This window comes from Camelus bactrianus, chromosome 4 (genome assembly GCF_048773025.1).
Source record: "Camelus bactrianus isolate YW-2024 breed Bactrian camel chromosome 4, ASM4877302v1, whole genome shotgun sequence".
Classification (NCBI taxonomy): Eukaryota; Metazoa; Chordata; class Mammalia; order Artiodactyla; family Camelidae; genus Camelus; species Camelus bactrianus.
In genome coordinates, this window is record NC_133542.1 from 97,878,562 (window position 1) to 97,899,932 (window position 21,371).

The 21,371-nt window shown below is 38.0% G+C and overlaps 1 long non-coding RNA gene across 1 annotated transcript in view; it reads left to right on the plus strand.

Annotated features, from left to right (window-relative positions):
• The first annotated feature begins 677 nt into the window (after positions 1–677).
• Positions 678–21,371, plus strand: part of LOC141577560 (uncharacterized) — a 121,216-nt gene continuing 100,522 nt past the window's right edge. Inside the window, exons 1-2 of the long non-coding RNA XR_012506815.1 lie at positions 678–860; positions 4,937–5,040. This is a non-coding gene — a long non-coding RNA (uncharacterized LOC141577560). The remainder of the gene's footprint in view (positions 861–4,936; positions 5,041–21,371) is intronic.

The following is a 21,371-nucleotide window of genomic DNA, read 5'->3' on the forward strand; positions in this document are numbered from 1 at the left end:
GCTCTAGGTAGTCACACTTTCCACACATTGGCTCAGAGCTCCAAGTGCAAGCGTGCCAGGGAATGAGACAGAAGCTACAACACATTTGATGACATAATATCAGAGTCACACAGTGTCACTTCTTCTGTGCTCAGTTGACCAAAGCAGTGACAAGTTTTCCTGAATTCAAGTGTAGAAGACACAGCACTTTTCAGTGGGAGGAATGGCAAAGGTGTATAGAAGAGACCAGGAGATGGGAAATGTTGGGGTCATATTTAAAATACCTTTATGTTTTAGAAAGCTTTAGACATTCAAAAATTTTAATGCTATTTTTGATCCTAGAACAGAAGATTAAATTTTATAATAATTAATATATAAATATAAATATATATTTATATTAAAAATATATATTTTTTCTAAACAGGAAGTGTTGCTACCAGAGTAGCAAGCAGCTGTTTGGCTTCTCCACCAAGAAACACATGAAAAAGTGAAGTTAAACGTTAGATGACTGAAAATGTTCTGACACTAAGAGCTGCTGGGCTTTGGGGTGGGGGGCTGAAAGAGTCTGCAGAGCCAGAAGCACAGCCTGAAGAACGGGTCTTTTCCCATTCTTTAACTGCTTTATGGGGGAAGAGAAAACACGTCATCTGTCTTGTGCTGCATCCCTTGCATTGGCGTTACTAAATGGTAAGAAAAAGCATCGTTTCACGTTTGTGCCTAAAAGAAGAAACGCATTTTTCTGTATTTTTTCTAAATTAGTAGATAGTGATTTTTAAAGAACTTACCACTTTTTTTTTTTTTTTGGAACAGCTAATTATCACCTGGTAAGAAAACACAGACTATTGTCCCTCCAAGGCTCCAGTTTCAATTAGCTTTGCAAGGTGAGGCAGTTAATGCATGCAAAGAAGAAACCAGACTGCCTGCAGTTTTCATGTAGCGAGACCTTAGTTTATAATTGCAAAGTCAAGTGCTTTCTAAGGTGAAGCTCTGGTGACTTCTGGGGATGAGGTGGAGACCTGAGTTTTTCTGGGGGAAGTCTTGGGGGGGATGTGGAATAGGGCTAGGAGCATGCCAGTGGGACCACTCCTGGGACATACTGAGGGGCACTGCTCTTAATTTTGAGATTAAAAAGCTTGGGGAAATCAAAGCCCTCTTAAAGCACTTGTCTTGGGTTTTCCCTCCTATGACAAAGACTGATCCCAGGACTCTGGGATCTCCTAAAGAAACAAAACCTTGTGGGAAGTCCATTTTATTTGAAGGTGAAGGAAACACCTGCCCATCCTTGAGCCTCAGGATGGGGAGGGAGAGGGCACGGGCTTATTCTTTCTGTGTCAGTTTTTGTATTCGTATAAACCATGTGGAAACTGTACATCCATTACTCTTACTAACACTTTTGTCAGTAGAGTTGACCATTTATTTATTGAAATTAGTCTGTGAAGATATTTGAGCAAAAATTGAAATGTATGGAGTAGGAGAAAATGGTTTGTGTGTTGGATAGACTTACATTGGAATTCTCATTTGCCACCTACTCACTGTGTAGCTGAGCAATGTACTTAACCTCCCTGACCCTCTGTTTCCTTTTCTGTAAATATCACAGAAGTTTGTAATATGGATTAAAATGAAAAGTATGAATAGGGCTTGGGTTATAATAATAGAAACTTAATAATGCATATTACTTGCCTTATTCTTTCAGATATTAGTGCTTGTATACTAATTTTTAAAAACAATCACAGAGTTGGGTAACTATTACAGATAAAGAGATAAGTGTGAACCTTAATAATTAAAACAAAGCCATTCTGAGTCAGATTCTTTAATGCCTCAAAAAAAGTTAATTGTTTTAAATTATATCAACATTTTATTTTTGTTTTCTGAGGTTTCCATTCACTTTCAGGGCCTTGACATAATCCATCATTGACAGACAGTTTTATTTCCAATATTTAACAGGTGTAAATTAATAACAGAAATGAGTCATGATGCTTTCACATATCATTTTGGCAATGTTCTTACTCTAATTATAAATGAATAGATATTTTTGCTCTTCATCTATTAGAAGTAAAACACTTTCCTTTTCATCTTACTTAATTGTTTTGGAGGGAGGATGAGTATCAAACATTCATATTTTTACCATTTTTCATTGTTTTTAGGATGATGTTAACTAGATGAGAAATTTTCCTCTCATTGCCATGCACTGAGGATCCTAGAAACAAAATGAAAAGAATCAGCCATGATATTGTGAGATATCTTCAGAAATTCTGTCTAGCAAAGTTGTGTGGCTTATTAATTTGTCTTTCATGAATATAGACCATGATTTAAAATTCCATTGCTTTTCTTTAATTGTTCTATTGACCAGCATGGTTTGAACACTTATATTCAGATTTTTTTTTTCAATAAATACTGTAGTACTGCATGATCTGCAGTTGGTTGAATCTGCAGATGTAGAACTGCAGATTCAGAGGGCTGACTGTGGAACTTCAGCATTTGCAGATTTTGGTGCCCTTGGTGGGTCCTGGAGCCAATCTCCCATAGGTACTGAGGGATGACTATATATAACAATGAAAATTAAAATATTAAAAGAGAAACAACCATAAATGGACTAGTTTGCAAAAGCAAATCATCTTGGTGTAAACTCTCCAAGGCACATCAATTTGAAATTTCAAACACTTTAGATGAAGAGAAGTTTCTTAACTTCCAGGGATGAAAAAAGTAGGTGACACATAGAGGAAAATGAATCAGAATAGCTTTGTCCTTTCCAATAAGACCCCTGGAAGGTACTTAGGCAGTTAGGTTTCAGCCTTGTGAAGGGAGTTTATTTCTCACTACAATTCTATATGCAGCCAAACTGTCAGTGCAGTCAGTAGGTAGAGTAAAAACATGAAGCTCCTAGAGGACAAGAGTGAGATAAGAGAGAGGAACACATAGGACATAGGAAACAATGTCTGCAACACAGGAGAGAAGTCAAGATGGTCATGATGGAGGGGACAGCATGATAGCTTGTGTTAGGACTAGGGAGAGATGAGTTCTGATTACAGCACCAAAAGACCCTCTGGAATAGTCCCAGGACACTGAAACTGATAGAATACTAATGTATTTCACTCTCTTGAGGGGAAATTAGACAGCTAAAAGATGAAATGTCAAAAAAAATCAAAATATCAAAAAGATGAATATCAAAAAAAAGAAAGAAAATAAAAAAAGGAGGGGTGATGGAGAGAGAGCAGCGATTATCTCGTCTGCAGGAAGGAAAGGTAGCCGTGGCTGACTGCAGTTAGTAAAAGCACTTACATGTCATACTCATACTAGCACTCAAAATTAGTAAGACCAATGCTGGCAATTTGGGAGGTTACAAAGGGAAGGAATACTAGTTCTCTGTTACTGAGTAACAAAATACTCAAATTTAGTCTTCAAACAATGCACTTGTACTAGCTCACAGTTCCCGTGGGTCAGGAGTGCAAGCAGAACTTAGCTCGCTGCTTTGATTGGGGGTCTCACAAGGCTTCAGTCAAGGCTGAAGTTCCATCAAGGCTGGGCTGTATTGTCATCTGGGGAAAGACCGGGTTCTAAGCTCCCTCAGGTAGTTGGAAGAGTTCATTTCTTGCACCTGTAGATCTCATGGTGCTTGCTTCTTTTAAGGTCATTAAGAAAACGTCTCTGACCTTTGGGAGTGCCCCAGTCCCTCTCTCAAAGGATTTTACCCAATTAAGTCAAGCCTACTCAGGACATTCTTCCTTTTGATGAACTCAAATTCTACTAATTTGAGGCTTTAATCACATCAGTAAAAATCCTTCAGCTTTGCTGTATTCTGTGGACTTGAAGCAGGTCATAAGTTCTGCCTGCACTTGGGGAGGGGTTGTTTAGGGTTTATGACTCATAGGGGGTCACCTTAGGGTGTGTTTGCCACAAAAGGGTTTGTATATGGGTGTGTGAGGAATGCAGAGGGAAGAAAGAAGGCTTAGTCACCCTCTATGGTGACAAGTCAATATTGATAATGCTTAAAACTGAAAAAATCAGTTAGCAATATTAAGAGATCTAGAAAGTACCATAATAATGTGCTAAAAGAGGGGAGGTTGGTTTGTTTGAAAAGATGGGTATGGAGGGCAGTGAACTGCTACTTCTCACAGGAAAATATACATAATCCTACGACTCTTTTAAAGTAGTGACTACGTAAGTTTGATAAAAATAAAAACATGAAGGAAGAGAGTAAGAGACTATTCAGGAGTTCAGGAAAGACCCAAGTTCTTACCGAAAATGTGCCCTTCAAATTACAGGCAGAATAAATGCTCAACAAGACTTTTTAGTGCAGCTGCAGAATACCATAAAAGTACAGAAGTTTCTTATATGGATTAAGACAAAAATTATGAAAAATACTTGAAAGATAAAAGTAGACACTTAATATCAAGGGTGATGAAGAAATCTTTAAAGTTATCACACAGAAAATCTGTAAAGAAATGGCAAGTAGAGTAGGTCTCTCCATAAAATAAGTGTCAAAAGAAAATGGAGAAGCATGTGAAACATGTCTGAAAACTGTCAGTCTATCATTTTATAATTATATAAACTAGAATACAAGACTTTCTTCAGGTTTTTCTTACCAGATTCAAGTTCATATACCTTGAGAATTTATTTTAGCTTATAAAATTCTGATGCTCTGATCACCCAAACAGACATTTTCGTGCATGCATTTCACAGTATGATTGTGATTTATTTAGTTCTCATGAGTATCTTAAGCTTTTAGTTTCTCTAATATGTTGTGTGTGTGTGTGTGTGTTTGACCTTGAAATGACCGAGTTCTTTAGCTTCAGTGTCTCTCAGTTAATTAGTGTATATATTTAAATAGGTAGCCTGAGCTCAGCTATTGCCTGGCATTTTTATGTATTACATAGTAGATTTATTTAGAGTTTTATATAACCATTTCCCTTTGGCAATTCAGAAATGTATAACATGTTTCCTGTTCCTCTAATTTCAGGGCTTAAGGAGCTTCTACTTAGAGATCAAAGAGATGGACTACACTGATGAGCAGGAGGAGAGGGGATACGAAGTCAGCAATTAAGAAGGATTTCTCAGAAACGAGTAAGTGTGACTCCATTACTTTTAGGAGTCTGTGTTTGATTGTTTGATAAAGGAAAACTAATTCATGACTTTTTTCTGTAGATTAGAAGTCTTCTCTAAATTTTTTGTTGTAGAAATTGATAACTATATGTAAAACATGGATCTACTTTCAATGTCTAAGCACATTTTATTTTTTATTTTTTAAACATTTTTTATTGATTTATAATCATTTTACAATGTTGTGTCAAATTCCAGGGTTCAGCACAATTTTTCAGTTATTCATGGACATATACACACTCATTGTCACGTTTTTTTCTCTGTGAGTTATCATAACATTTTGTGTATATTTCCCAGTGCTATACACTGTAGTCTATTCTACAATTTTGAAATCCCAGTCTATCCCTTCCCACCCTCCACCCCCCTGGTAACCACAAGTCTGTATTCTCTGTCTGTGAGTCTATTTCTGTCCTTTATTTATGCTTTGTTTTTGTTTGTTTGTTTGTTTGTTTTTGTTTTTTAGATTCCACATATGAAGAATCTCATATGGTATTTTTCTTTCTCTTTCTGGCTTACTTCACTTAGAATGACATTCTCCAGGAGCATCCATGTTGCTGCAAATGGCATTATGTTGTTGGTTTTTATGGCTGAGTAGTATTCCATTGTATAAATATACCACAGCTTCTTTATCCAGTCACCTGTTGATGGACATTTAGGCTGTTTCCATGTTTTGGCTATTATAAATAGTAAATAGAACATTGGGGTGCAGGTGTCATCCTTAAGTAGATTTCCTTCTGGATACAAGCCCAGGAGTAGGATTCCTGGGTCATATGGTAAGTCTATTCCTAGTCTTTTGAGGAATCTCCACACTGTTTTCCATAGTGGCTGCACCAAACTGCATTCCCACCAGCAGTGTAGGAGGGTTCCCCTTTCTCCACAGCCCCTCCAGCATTTGTCATTTGTGGATTTTGAATGACGGCCATTCTGACTGGTGTGAGGTGATACCTCATTGTAGTTTTGATTTGCATTTCTCTGATAATTAGTGATATTGAGCATTTTTTCATGTGCTTTTTGATCATTTGTATGTCTTCCTTGGAGAATTGCTTGTTTAGGTCTTCTGCCCATTTTTGGATTGGGTTGTTTACTTTTTTCTTATTGAGTCATATGAGCTGCTTATATATTCTGGAGATCAACACTTTGTCGGTTTCACTTGCAAAAATTTTCTCCCATTCCGTAGGTTTTCTTCTTGTTTTATTTCTGGTTTCCTTTGCTGTGCAGAAGCTTGTAAGTTTCATTAGGTCCCACTTGTTTATTCTCGACAAACCCCCCCCTTTTTTTTTTAAATCTGTTTTTACCTGCTCTAAGTTCTATTACTCTCTTAATCTTTACTTCTTAATTCATTTCTATTTCTCTTGGATTTTGATGTCCTGCTATTGATTAGACACAGGTTTCAAAAACATCTATTCATCTCCCCTCCCTTTTTTTGAAAAGGTTTCAAAAGGACACCTCAACCCGATTACTACTCTGCTTCAACTCACTCTTCTATTATTCATTATACACTGTTTTCAAACCCTCTTTCTCCCTTCTTTTAAAATTCTTTCTCTCTCTCTCTCTTATTTTTTTTTCTTTTTTTCCTAAATTCTATTCCTAAATAGGTATCAGATAGATAAAATCCTTAAGGGCAATTATGTAATCTCTATGTTCTTTAATATTGTGCATATGGGAAAAGCAAAGCAGAAGGGATTTTACTTGAATGTAAATACCATGTTTAAATTTTATTTACAAACCAGAAAGTCTCACAGACATAGAAAACAAACTGTGGTTACTGGAGGGGAGGAGAGGGGAGGGATAGATTAGGTGTTTGCGATTAACAGATACACGTTGCTGTAGCTAAACAACAAGGACCCACTGTATAGCACAGGGAACTATGTTCAGTTTCTTGTAACAAGCTGTAATGGAAAAGAAACTGAAAAAAATATTTATATATAACTGAATTTGTTTGCTGTATACCTGAAATTAACACCTAAATTGACTACATTTTAATAATAAAAAAAATTAAAAGAAACATGGTTAGATCTTCACTCATATATTTCTAAATTGAAATAACTTAGTTTATTTAAGCAGACTTTATAATCCAGCTCTTTGAAGATAAACAAATGTGATCTTGCAAAGAGGAGGCAAAATGATTTGCTAAATAGAGACAGACTAAAGGGCCAGTCACTGCGACTTGTTTCTGACTTGCCTACTGAGAGACTGTATGTCTCCAAGGCATGCGATAATGTTTGAAGCGTTGGGACACATTTTTCCTTGTTAATTCTCCTTTGTATTACCACCCACATCAGATGCACTTTCCTACAGTTTGCTGTTAGCTGTACATTCTGAATTTAAATAGCTAAGGGCCTGCCACCCTTCCAGAGGATACTGTACTCACAGCTACTAACTGAAGTTGAATAATGAGGGCAGACTTTCCTTCTCCTGCTACTTGGTGCTTAAATATCTGACTATTCTTAATCAATAGGCTGCATTGTTACATGGGCTGCTCGACCTCGTAATCACAAATAGCCAGGTGCAGGGAATGGTACGTGGGTTGTTGATCTAAGTGCAGGAGTAAAACCAATTGAAAATGAAACACTGCAGCACTCGCAAGATTTCACATATTTTATCATATGAAAATGCTTGGGGGAAAAGAAGGGTTCTGTCCATTTTTGTTTTCATTCATTCATTAAGCAAATACTAACTGAGCACCTACTCTGTGTTGGTACTGCTGTAGGCACTGGGAAAACATCAGGGAAGCAAAGAGAACAGTTTTCATCCCCAGGGAGCTTACATTAAAGTAAATACATTAGATATTTAAGTTGACATACAATATAAAGTATATTAGACGGTAGAAATAGAATAGGAAATAATTTTTTCTAATGAGAAAAGCAAGCCAGGACTTGATGCGAATACTGGTGTAAATTAGATAGGTGGCCAGGAAAGGCCTTGCAGAGAGGGGGACGTATGAGTAAAAGTTGAAGTGAATCACAAGGAATATTGGAGGCAGAGAGCTCACGCTGAAGGAAGAAAATTAGAGAGGCCCTGAAGCAGGTGAGTGCCTGGAATGGCCGAGAAACCACAAGGAGAGTGGTGCAGCTCAAGAAAGTTGCACAAGAGAGCAGTAAGAAAAGGCCCTCACAGGAAGAGGGGCTCTGGAGGCGGGGCCTCGGAGACGTCTACGCTGATGGATAGAAACTCACCGGGAGCTCGGGCAGTCGTCTGACAAGGTCTGCCTCATGTCTTTAACAAAACCTACCAGGCTGTGTGTTTAAAAAAAGAAAAAAAAAAGGAGCAAGTGCAGGAGCAAGGGAGAATAATGGTGATCACTCCCCACCCTTCTCTTCCTGCTTTGTGCCCCGCAGGAGTGACTTGTGACATATGTTAACTCCTGAGTGGCTTCTTTGAGGCTGACTTGCATTGGGCTCAACTGATGAGAGACACTCACAGGAGATTCTGGGAGATGAGTGAAATTTATATCTTTATTACCCCTTCTCCTGCTGGTACAGGTCGCCACTGGCTGGCTGTGTCCATCCATCGGGGCCCAGTTCTGCCAATGGCCCTGCACATTTAGCTACTTTACTGCTTTCCTGTAACAATTCCTCGGCCTGAAGGTAGTAACGTCTTCCTGCTAGTGCTGGCACTGGGGTGTCACGTGATCCTTTGTTTTTCTTCTTCTCTCTGCTCACACCTTTGTCAGTGGTTCCTTTATTAAGTCCTTTTTAATGACTCACATTTGCCATCTTTTTTCCACCTGGAATTGCCTGATGTACCAGACAGGAAATCATACCATATTCTGAGGAGATGGGATGGTGACTTGGTCCAGGGTGAGAGCAGTGGAGATGGTGAGAAGTGGTTGAATTATGGACATGTTTTGAAATTGGAACCTCCCAGATTTACTGATGAATGCCGTGTAGGGTGATGTGTGGAAACATCCAGGTGATGCCTGAATATTTGGCCTGAGAAATTTGAAAATGGAGCTGACTTTGGACGTACTCCCAAAGTTCACTGGGGAGAGCGGAGCTAGAGATACAGAGCTGGAGCTCCTACATGTAGAGATGGTCTTTATGCCTTGACGTGGGGTGAGATCAGTAAGGGACCGAGTCTAGACAGGAAAGAGAACAGATTCAAAGACTTGGCCCCGGAGCAGCCTGATACTTGGAGTAAGTGAGGAGAAGTCTGAAAAGGTGAGTAAGAAGGAATTATGCAGGAGGTGAAAGGCGTCCCCCCAAAATTGTGAGACTCAGGAGTCCAAGTGAAGACAATGAATAGACTAGTTGCTCATAAGCTTCTGAGAAACTAATGCTGGCTGACTTTCAGTGAAGAGTATTACACTTAAAAATAAAGGTATAAATATTTTTTGCTGTAAATCACAGAGGTATATTAAAATGTCTTATAAATAATAGCATTTCAATTACATGTATCACATCTGTCTTCAGTCACCTGAGACTCATTGAGACAATCTCGCAAGACAGCTTCTATTTAAGAACCAGACACATTTGCATCCTCACATCTTAACATCTTGAACAGTGTCCATCTCTTATATTCCCCTGAGAGTTCGAGTGTCAGGAAGGAAAGTTAAAAGCTATTTACCCCAAGGAAATGTTAGCTTTTGCATTAGGAAAACACAGCTGAAGGAAATGAATTCAGTGACTTCTACAGGAAAAACTCAGGAATTTTATGGCTTAGAAGGAGGGAGGTGTGCCTGTCAGCCCATCCCAAACAACCTGAAAAGTATGGCTTGACTCAGAAAGCTAATAGGGATGTCGCAATGCATAAAAGGACATTTATATTTACTGTATGTTACTAGTTTTAATAATCTACACACACATGCTAAGTTGACTAATCAAAATCCTGATGTTTACAGTCCCGTGTGAAAGTTTTGATTCTACTCATTTCAGATGTTAAGGATGAAATTTTCTAGGATTAGCACTTTGTGTTTCATTTTACTGTGAAATATGAATGAAGATCTGAGAATCTCTGATTGTCCTCTTCATATCTTTTATGTTCTACACAGCACCCAGTTCTCCATAGAATTAGCTTTCACAAGCACACTAAGATTTAGAAGATCTCTCTTACTGGCAAAATTTGCATTGGTCCTTCTCACAGTCACTTTTTACTAGCTTTTTCTTTATTAATCTCTTTAAAAATATATTTGATATGCTTCCATTTATTTAAGAAGTTAGAGGGTTAAATAAATGTGGATAGTAATTACAAAGGGCTGAACACATCAAATGTGAAAATCCATGATTTCATAATGTTGCACATTCTAAAAAAAAGCACATTGTTCTGAACACAGGTGAAAAGAGGGAAAGGACCCAGGATTTGCCCTGCCTTTCTAAATGAACTGTACCTCCCCATGGTCAGAGTTGATGAGGGGAGGTTTGCCTTCAAAAAGATAAATGAGGCTAAGCAATGTTAAGACTGCTGTTTAAAGGTCCCGGGCTTTCTGATGTTACCTGTTGTTCTGTAGATTTTTATCTAGTAGGTAAGCAAATAGTTTTTGTTCAGTGGAAAAGAAAAGCCCTAAAGTACGATACCAACCAGTCTGGTATATAACCTAGCAAACATGACTCTAACATTACTAAATTGAAAATAAATCCGTAGCACCTCAAACATGTACTTTGAACTGCTCTTTACCTAACTCTTCTCTTCCTTAATGAGTTGAGTAAAATCCTAGACGTGTTTATGCTAAATTTACATGAGAGTTACAATGTTACATTTTTGTAAACTGTATTTTAGCAGCAATGAGTAATAGTACATGAGGAAGGAATGATAGAATATCATCCTGCTTTGCAACTCCTTGTGAATTAACAGCTTAGACAATAATCATCCATTGTCAGAGGGCATCACACACAAAAATAATCAGGCAATATGTACTTTATGATGGAAATACACAATACTGCATATGAAGGAGTTGTGCCAGAAATACTGAACCTGGATCTGAAGATAGAGGACAAGGATTAAACTAGGTTTTTAGAACAAATTACACTGTACTATTAATGATAATAAAAAGACAGCCTCTTTTATCCTCTCTGTCCTTTTCAGTCAAGCTGGCAGTGTTCTGATGGCTCACATTCTCAAGGACTTAATAGATGTCTCATGGATGTCTTGGAATTCACTTCCCTGGGCCAGAGGTTCCTCCTCCACAGATCTTCCCTGGATATTCCCATCTCTGTTCCTGGCTTCTTAGCTTGCTGAGGGCATTATGAATTGCATGCTTAACCTTTTAAGTACCTGAATACTCTGACCTTTTTTTCCTGGTTATTAGTGAAACTATTCAGTAACATTCTCTAGAGCACAATTTCCTGAGTGGGACCTCTTTATTTCAGCATCTTTTGCAATATGAATAGGCTAAGAATTTCCCAAAGTATCGAGTCCTGTTTCGTTATGTGTAACAGTTCTTCCTTGAATTTATTGTCTCTTTCTTCTCATATTTTATGAGGAACAGCAACAAGAAAACTGTTTAGATTTCAGCACCTTGCTTGGAATCTCCTCAGTGAAATGTCCATGTTTATCACTTACAGCTGCTACATGACTACAGAACACAATTCTGCTGAACTATCTGCCACTGTGTCACAAGGATTCTCTTTCCCGGACATATGAGGAAAGTCTGCAAAGTAATGAATGTTGTTACAAGATAAAAACACAACCACTCAAAAGCTCTGGGATGCAGCAGAAGCAATCCTAGGAGGGAAGTTCATAGCGATTCAGGCCTTCCTCAGAAACCAACAATCTCAAATAGACAACTTAACCTACCACCTAAAAGAATTAGAAAAGCAGTGAATGTTGTTACAAGATAAACAAATAGAAAAAATTACCATGGAGGAAACAATTAAACCACCTCTCTTCCTCCCCTACCCTCTTTTTAATTAACAACTTAGAAAAATTCAGGAATACATGAATACCATGGTATTCTACTCATAGAATGACACTATGCATGAAATTCTGCACATGAAAAGGAAGACTAACAGAGCTGCTAATACGTTGCTTATTTCCTTCCAAGCTTTTGCTAGCAGCACCTTTCATGTCTACAGTATTTCTCCCAGCAGGCTGATTTAGGCGTTCTCCAAAGTGACGATTTGTCTGCCAGGCTCCTCACTTCCTTCTGATGAGTCCCTCCTGGCAAAAATCAGTATTACCCATTTTTCTACTAATGGTCAATTCAAATTGCTCTAGGCTTTTTCCATCATGTGCCTCAAAATTCTTGCAGCCTCTGCCCACTACCCAATTCTAAAGCCACTTCCATATTTTTCTGTGTGTTACAGTAGCACTCGACTTGCATTACCAACATCTGTATTAGTTTTCTACTGCTGCTGAATCAAACTACCACAAAGTTGGTGATTTAGAATAACCCAAACGTATTATTTTACAGGACTGGAGGTTAGAAATCCAACAGGGGTCTCAGTGGGACAGAATCAAGGTGTCAGAAGAGCTGTGTTCAATTTTCAATGGATCAGATTTTCATTAGAGTGCTGACAAAGTGGGGTGGAAAACACTCCCTGAAGGATGGAATTTTAAGCTAAACTTCTAGAGCTGAAGGGAGACACATGTTTCCCTCTACATAAGGTAGTCCCTCTACATGGAAAAAGGTCTAAACATCGACGTCACTGAGAAATTTCAGGAAGTCAAATGTAGAGAATTCTAAAGCTTTCTTAAGAGAAAGTAACATACACGACAAGACACAGCTAGTCTGGGCGTGTCGTCAGTACCACGGCTGTTACTATGGAGCAATGCTTTTAAAGTTCTAAGTGAAAAAGTCTTTAAACCTAGAATACTTAGGCCAGCCATATTATTAAACAGGAGTGAATGCAAAACTAAAGCTGCCATACCTTGAAGGACTCAGAGAGTTTACCTCCACACAGTCTTCTTAGATATTGAATCTTGCTAAAATGAGGAGTGAATCTCCAAGTGAGAAAGACATAAGCCTGAGTAAACAGTGGATCAACTAAGCAGAGCAATGAGAAGAAGACTCAGAGAAGCAGCTGTGCTCAGGCCTGGGGTCCCAGCTGAAGCTGGAGACAGAAGCCTCCGGGCTGTGTCTGTGACTGTGGAGGGGGTGGGAGACAATGATTAATTTCCAGACTGAAGCTTTCACGTTACTGTATTAGTAGATGAATTTTCTACCTAGGGCTTAAAAGAAACAACAAAAAAAGTTGGTGTCTGCCGTCTGAAGTGAGGCAAAGCACCCCCGCAGGCCCCTGAAAGTCTGTCACATCAGATGCCTGCCCCTCAGGGTGATGCTCCCAGACAAGCAGATGAGCCCCTCCCATGCCAGCCCTGGGCATCCGTCCCTCCCCCACTCCTCCCTGCTGGGGCTGGGGCTGGTGAGCCTGAGCACCAGGCCTGTCAGGGCCATTTCTCACATCTCGATGTGATGATGACACACTTTCGGGGGCCTGCCTGAGTGCATTGTGGGTCTTGTTGGCACAGGTCCTGTTGGTTTTCAAAGCTAGATGGTTGGGGGCTCCTCCCTCATGTACAAGTCTAAAAAATTGGGGTGCCTAATGTGAGATCCAAACCCTTTGCACCCTAGGGAGAAGCTCCAGGATTTTTGTTCCCTCCAGAGGTGAGTCACTGCCTCAGGGAGTGGGGTTGATCCTGAAACTGTCTCAGCCTCTCCTACCTTCCATGAGGGCCAGAGGCCTAGGAGCTGCTCAGCATGGTTTTTTTTGGTTTTTTTTTTTTGTTTTTTTGTTTTTGTTTTTCAGAGGAGGTCGTTCCATGTGTAGCTGTAGATTCTGTGTGCTCATGGGAGGAGGTGAGTTAGGATCCTCTTTTGTCGCCGTCTTGAATTTGAACCTGACTTTTGTGCTTAGGGATAAATTAAGGAAAAAATGATAAAGCTGAAAGCAAAGGATCAATTTTCCTTGTATTGTCAATCAATACATGGATGTTTTCTATCTTATGGTGCCTATAGCTTTAAAGTCTCTGGAATAAGAACTGAAGGTTAGAATTAATTAGTGGACTAAGGCTCTTCATCACTTTAGTTCTTAAGCTAAAAACTAGCATAAGTATAAATGCTTCTTCAGTGTTACCTGTAAAATGAGTATTCTATAAACTAAAATGTATGCCTATAATTAAAGCCTCCATATGGACAACATTTAGACAGCAAGATGAACGACTGAATTCCCAGAAGTAAACATCTAGCTGTATGTTCTTGGTGACCTTATTTGTGTAGTGAGCAGTGCACAGATCGCAGGAGTACACATTCAGGAGCTAGCAAAAGACCACACATTTGCTGTGCATTGTTAGATCAACATGTTGAAATTGCCAAAGATTGTTTAAATTTCATGCATGTGTACTGTAGGTCCAGAGTCAATATTTAAATTCACAAACTTTGTCTGACTTGATAATTTCTCTGAATATGCCTATTGATGGCAAAGTAGATTTGTTTTCACAATAATAAATGTTGGGAGAAATGGGGACAGTTAAGTGGAAATGCTTCATGTGAATGGAACTTGAGAACTTCAGAATCTTTTTAAATTCTGAGATTGTCAGCGACTATCTACATATTACCACTCAGAACAAAGGCGTTAAGGATAGAAAATTATGAATGACCACTGTTTTACTGTAAAAAGGGGAACTGTAAAAATTGGGATTACGTACTGGTAACTAAACATTAAAATCAGCCCAGGATTTATTTATCACAATTTGACATCAAATTTATTTTTGATTAAGAAGGAGGATGGTGATATTCTTGCAAATACTTCATTCAGTCTTGAAGGAAAAAATAACTCTTTTTAATCCTTCTCTGCTATTTCTATCCTGGAAGATAGTGTAAAAGACGGCCATGGTTGGCAGACACTTCTGCTCCACAGAAGACTTTGTCAACCTAGACTGTGAATTTGGTTCATGGACTTCAACAGCCAGTTCAGCAATGGCAGGAAAGGGATTGGCTGCATGACACCTGGATATAGTAACAGTGTCATTTCTACTAACAGACTCTGAGAGCGCATTGTCAAGAGTCTCATATGTAAATATGATCAGCTTTCAAACAATTATTTAACACGGAGTAAGGGAAAATGATTTTTTTATGACTGTGCAATTGAAACAACACTTGCTTGAAAGAGAAGGTTAAATGTGGATACAGCAAATTGGTGTTAAGTGAATGCATATATACTATCTAGAATTAAGGAATATATCGTGCAATTTGGAGTCACTGTCAAAGACTCAATTATAGTAGCTTATAAAGCTTGCTAAAAGGTGAATATTATGAAAGGAAAAGGCAAAGATTTGAATAAAATAGCAACTGAGAGTCTAGGAATCGATATGATAGCATGCGTGGGAGAAATATTGATACAAAAAAGAATAAAGAGAATGAGGTTAAGGAAACTTACAAACTTTCAAACTGTCTGGTTGATTCTGATTGGGGTAGAGAAAATCTATAAAAAAGGGTAAAGGACAAAAATATTCCCTTCAATTAAAGTTATATATTTATACCATTAAAGTATATAATTGTTTATTATTATTTTAGGAACTATAAATATAATGTGAATATCAAAAATATTTTTAATATAATTTGAAGAATGAATTTGGTTAATACCACATATCCTTTTCAAAAACAAATATTCTTCCCAGTTCTCCTGTTTCCCATTTTGATCTGTAAAAATTATAACATCTTCACCTGGTGATTTTTTTTCTTATATATAATTAATCTACAGAGTTAGATTTTGTTAGTATCTGAAATGTATACATTGTCTTGTGGAAAGTGAAAGTCAGAGTATTCTAGACAGTCTAATGTGCAATGTTTCTTTATTGATATTTTTTAGGGTTTTTTATGTAATTACAACGAGGCATGTGAAATTTTACAAAGTGGAGAATTACTAAAAATTTTTTGGAATGTAGTTTTCTGTTACAGTGGGTGAATATTACCAGGCATTGTGCATAATTAGATTGGAGGCTTCTAAAAAGAAGTGCAATTCTCTGTGTAAGAAAATTGCTAAGACTGTTGTCCCTTACATTTTATAGTAGAAAAATTTAAACATATACAAAGCAAACAGGATAGTGTACCCACTACCTGGCTTAAATAATTTTTTAGTGTTTTTGTTGTTCTTGTTTTGTCTCTACTACTGTCTCCACTGTATTATTTTTTATAGTTTTTTTAGGCAAAATTTACATACATTGAAATGTACAAATGTAACCCATACTCTATTAAGATATAAAATATGTCCATCATCCTAGAAAGTTCCCTGGTCACTCAATCACCCCAACTCCTGCCAAAGATTAATTTTGTCTGTTCTAGAACTCCAGGTGAGTGTAATCATACAGTTTGCAGTTACTTGCACTGGTTTATTTCATGCAGTGTAATGTTTTTGAGATTCATCTATGTCGTAGTATATTTTAGTGGTTTGTTCCTTTTTATAGTTGAATAATATTCCATGGCACGAATATACCATTATTTGTGTATTCACTCTCCTATTGATGACATTTGAGTTACTTCCCATTTGAGGGATTATGAATAGGTCTGCTATAAACATTCTTGTATAAATCTTTTCATGGGCATATGTTTTCATTTCTTTTATTTATATGCCTGAGAGTAGAATTGCTGAGTCAGTAGATAAGAGTATATTTAATGCGATAAGAAATTGCCAGACTCTTCCTCAGACTGGTGGTACCATTTCACATTTCCACCAGAGATGGACGAGCTCTTCGCTGGCTACACATCCTTGCCGATGTTGAGTGTGGGCAGTGTATTTAATTTAAGCCGTTCTAGTTGGTGTGTAGTGGCATCTTGTCTTGATTTGCATTTCCCACGTACGACTAATGTTGTGCACTTCTTTGTTCCCTCATTGGCTATTCAGACACCTTCACATGTGAACTCTTGGTTTAGTGTATTGCCCATCCTGAAAGTGGGTTATCGGTCTTCTCTATTTGTAGGAGTTATTTATACCTTCAGGATAGAAGTCTTTTGCCAGCTTTATGTTTCACAGGCATTTCCTCCCAATCTTTGCCTTGCCTTTCATTTTTAAACAATATTTTTTCCATTGGCAGAAGTTTTTAATTTTGATAAAAATATTAAGTTTTTGCCTTTTGTGGTCTGAGGCACATTTTCCTTTCCGTGGTTACAAACATAGCCTTCTCTGATTTCTTTAAAAGCTTCGTAGCTTGAACTATTGCATTCAGATCTATATTCCTTCTTGGAGTAATTATGACGTATGGTATGAAGTAGAGGTTAAGACTCATCTTTTTCCACACGGGTATTCAGTTGTTCCTCCCCATTTGTTGTAAAGACTTTGCTGTCCCCAATGAATTGCTTTGTTGTCTTTGCTGAAGAACAATTATTAATATAAATTTGTGCCTGCTTTTCGACTCTCCATCATGGTCCCTTTATCTGTTTGTCTGTCTTTATGCCACTGCCACAATATCATGGTTACTGTTTATCATGTTTTAAAGTCCAGTAAGATAAATCGTCCACATTTGATGTTCATTTTCAAAATTTGTAGGATATGGTTAAACATAGTTTGCATGTAGCTAGTTTCCTTTCTGGTATTTACATATCTCTCTGTATCTTAAAAAAGAATCTAAATTTGTAGGTATTTATTTTAGAAAGTTTGGGTTATACAGATGAACAGAAGGAAATTTTAAAAATTACTCCTAATTCCTCAGTCGGCTTGGACATATCTAGGGCACACGCACAAGCATTATGAATTAGAGCAAGAGTTGGCAAGTGAGTGATATTGTCAATTAAGCTGGTGTTTTAATTGCAGGGTTTTAAGAGAAGTCCTGCACTAGGGTATGCATTCATTTTTGCCCATGCAGAGGTTCAGTTGATAAGAGCTAATATTATCTTGCTATTCAAAAAAGCTTAGATGTGTCATACTGGGTTATAAATATGTTCTTTTTGTGAACAATTCAGCAAAGGAGAAAACATGAGTGGGATATTGGTTGTATCTGCCTTAAATTCTCAGATTCTACTTAATTGAAAAAATCAATACAATTTATATGTAATAGCTTAATAGTGATAAAATACATATTGCCTCTGTGCATGTGAGTTTGGAGAAAGGTAGGGGAATACACTTTAGGTAGTCAGTGTGGAGAGGCAGTGGCCTGTGTTAAGTAAAGAAGGAGCAGTCTCAGCACATGGAAAAGTGCCACTCTGCCTAGGAGAGTTGTATTCCTGTGTTTTTAGGAAAGTGTGGAGTTGCAGACCTCTCCTAATGCTCCATCTGGCACGTATCTATTGTGAGTTTGTTGTCACTACCCCCTTCCCTTTTTATTGAGCATGTTGACCCCTCTAAGACTCAGCTAGGAACTTGAGCTCCTATGGTGCCAGCAGCCTCTTCACTACCCAAAGACTTGGGATTTGCCTTTTATTGTTTCTAAATTTGTCTCTGTTTTTTGGAGAAGGGGCAGGATTCTTCTTGACTCTGTGGGCATATTTTCCTTCCTAAAGGTTAGGTTGTGGACTTACAGCACCTTCTCAGTTTTTAGCATTGAAATAGTTAAATGTTTCTTTGATCATTAATGTGGAAAGTTGGAGTTTGGTTAGGTTGAAAACATGGATTCAACCATCAATGCAAATTCAATTATCCATGTTCTATGTTGTATGAGGAAGACTTTCCATATAGAATTAAAGAAATACCCAGGGTAACTCCCAAACTATTATGCATGTTCATACTTACATCAATGAAAATATTGTATTTTTTGTATATAGAAATATATCTTTTTATTGAAGTATACTCAGTTCACAATGTTGTGTTAATTTCTGATGTATAGCATAGTGCTTCAGTCATACATGAACATACGTATATTCATTTTCATACTCTTTTTCACTGTAAGTTACCACAAGATATTGAATACAGTTCCCTGTGCCATATGGCTTGAACCCGTTGTCCATCTATTTCATATATATCAGTTAGTACCTGTAAATCTCAAACTCCCAATCCATCCCTTCCCACCCCAACCTCCCCAGCAACCATAGTTTGCTCTCTACATCCACGAGGCTGTCTCTGTCTTGTAAATAACTTCACTTTTAAAACTATTTTTCTGTAGTTATTTTTATAAGCAATTATTTTTTAAAAGAATATAAGCAATTTTTTAAAGACTCATCTGTCGAATATCAATTTTTGATTAATTTCTTAATAAAACTTGCTAGATAAGCAGAACTCATGATATCATGAACTATGATGATCAGCAGAAATTAAGTAGTAGTCAACAAGTAGTTGGATTCTCTAAGGTCCAGAGAATTTATAACAACTAGGAATTAGAACCCCATATCTTAGGTTTTCCTTTATGCAGAAACCAAGTCAAATCCTAAGAAACATTATTCACTTGCTCATGAGTAAAGGGGAATAGTTGAGCTCATCACTGGACTTCAGGAAAACCATCATAATTGTTATTAACTGTAAATGATGATGATAAACTGAGTTATTTCTTCAGGAAATTTCACTTTTCTATTAGACCATATACTGATTTTCCATTTGCTTAATTTGCATAGCGACTGTTGACAGTCTGCATAATTGGCATTTAATCAAAAGCTGCCTTATGTTTTACTTTAGCTTCAGTCTTTTGTGAGATGGGTAGTGGAAGAGCTGTCTCCCAAGCAAAGCCCATGGTTGATCCATTTTTTGTGCCTTACCCATTGCTTACCACAGTATAGTCATGTAGTGAGTGGTCAGGGCATGAATTTCCTGCAGTAATGAATAAGGAAAAATGAGATTACAGAGGGTCCTGGCTGTTGTGTCAGAGTATTTGCATTTCATTGCAGAAGCCATGGAAAGTGAGTACAGTGCTTTGAGAGGCACATAATAAAAGCGGCCTCTGGGACACCTGTTCTTGTAGCAGTGCAGCAGGCATATGAAGAACGATAGAACGTGGAAGTGGCAGCACCAGTTAGGAGACTGCTACGTAAAAATCATTACTTCCACTGGCATGTGACCCAAGATAACCAAAATTCTCCTTACTTCTCTGCTATTCCATTTCTCTGGTTTTGTCTTTATTTCTTCTCTGTATCTTCAATATCTTGCTCTTGTAACCCCTCTCCTCTTGCTTTAGAACCTTCTAAGGCAGGAATGGATGTGATGCCCTGAAGTACCTGCCTCTCCCCCTAAGACTTTTCTGGCTCCTGTAGTTGATGGCTTTTGCTCTGGTCTTTGAAACTCCCAACACTTCATCTCTAGAGAGAACATGACATTTTCCCACTTTGAGTGTCTGAGTTGCAGCAAGTTGTCACTCACTTCCCTCAGTTATTGGCACACTGTCATCATGATGGTGTGCAGAGCCATCATGTTGTGTTTTAATTTTATTTTCCCTCTTTACTCTGTATTTCCTTTCTGGATCTTGTTTGTACAGTTGTCATCAAAATTGATTGTCTAGGGGCTAATAAACAGTTTGATCTTGGAATCCTGCTCTTAAGAATAACTAGGAGTATCAGGGGAATCCAATCCATTTGTTTTTGGAGTTTGCCAAAGCCCTGAGATCTAGCAGTGGAGCCTGGAGGGCATGCTGTATCTGGGTCTTGTCCACCTGTGTTCTTCCACCACCCTGTCCACCTTAGTTAAGACCAGTCTCCACATCAGAGTTTCTCACAGGGCACTGAAGATTACCACAGGTCACAGAAGAACATGCATTGGTGGAGAGAGGGTACAGCCCAGTGGTAGAGCACATGCTTAGTATGCACAAGGTCCTGGGTTCAATCCCCAGTACCACCATTAAAAAAAAAAAGAAGAAAAATACAGTCTGATACTGTTGCCATCTAATGGCTGAAATAGTTCAACATGAGGACATAAAAAAAAAGAACATGCCTCAGGGAGGAGGGGAGAAGGACTCTTTTAAAAATCATTGTTGAGCTTCAAGTAAGATAAGAACCCGAGACACGGTCATTAGATTAACAGCAAAGATCTTACTAAGGGCCTTGAAAAGAGTGGTTTGGGGAGGTTCTGGGGATATTAGGCTGTTTGGAGGGTAATCAAGAGCGTTTGGAAGAAGGGGAATTGGTGAGAGCAAATATATACTCCTGTTTCAAAGAGATTTAGGGTAAAGAGGAGCAGAGAATCTTACTCAAATGTTCTTCTAAACCACAAGACTACATGACTGAGAGATAACCCAAGACATTTTTCGGTCTTGCATTTTGAATGACAAAGGGATGAAACGACCCCAAAGAAGTCACAGAAATGGAAACTACATAGTTAAGTGATAAAATGCGGTAAATTCTTTAAGTACTTATATTACTTGCTCTCATTTACTCATATTTTTAAGGAGAACAGCTACATGAGAACAGCTACATTATGCAGGGTCTTTGGGCTACGTAGGTACTGTAGTTAGATCATTCAGAAAAACAGTACAAGTTTTTACTTGGGATTTAAATACATTAAGCTGAC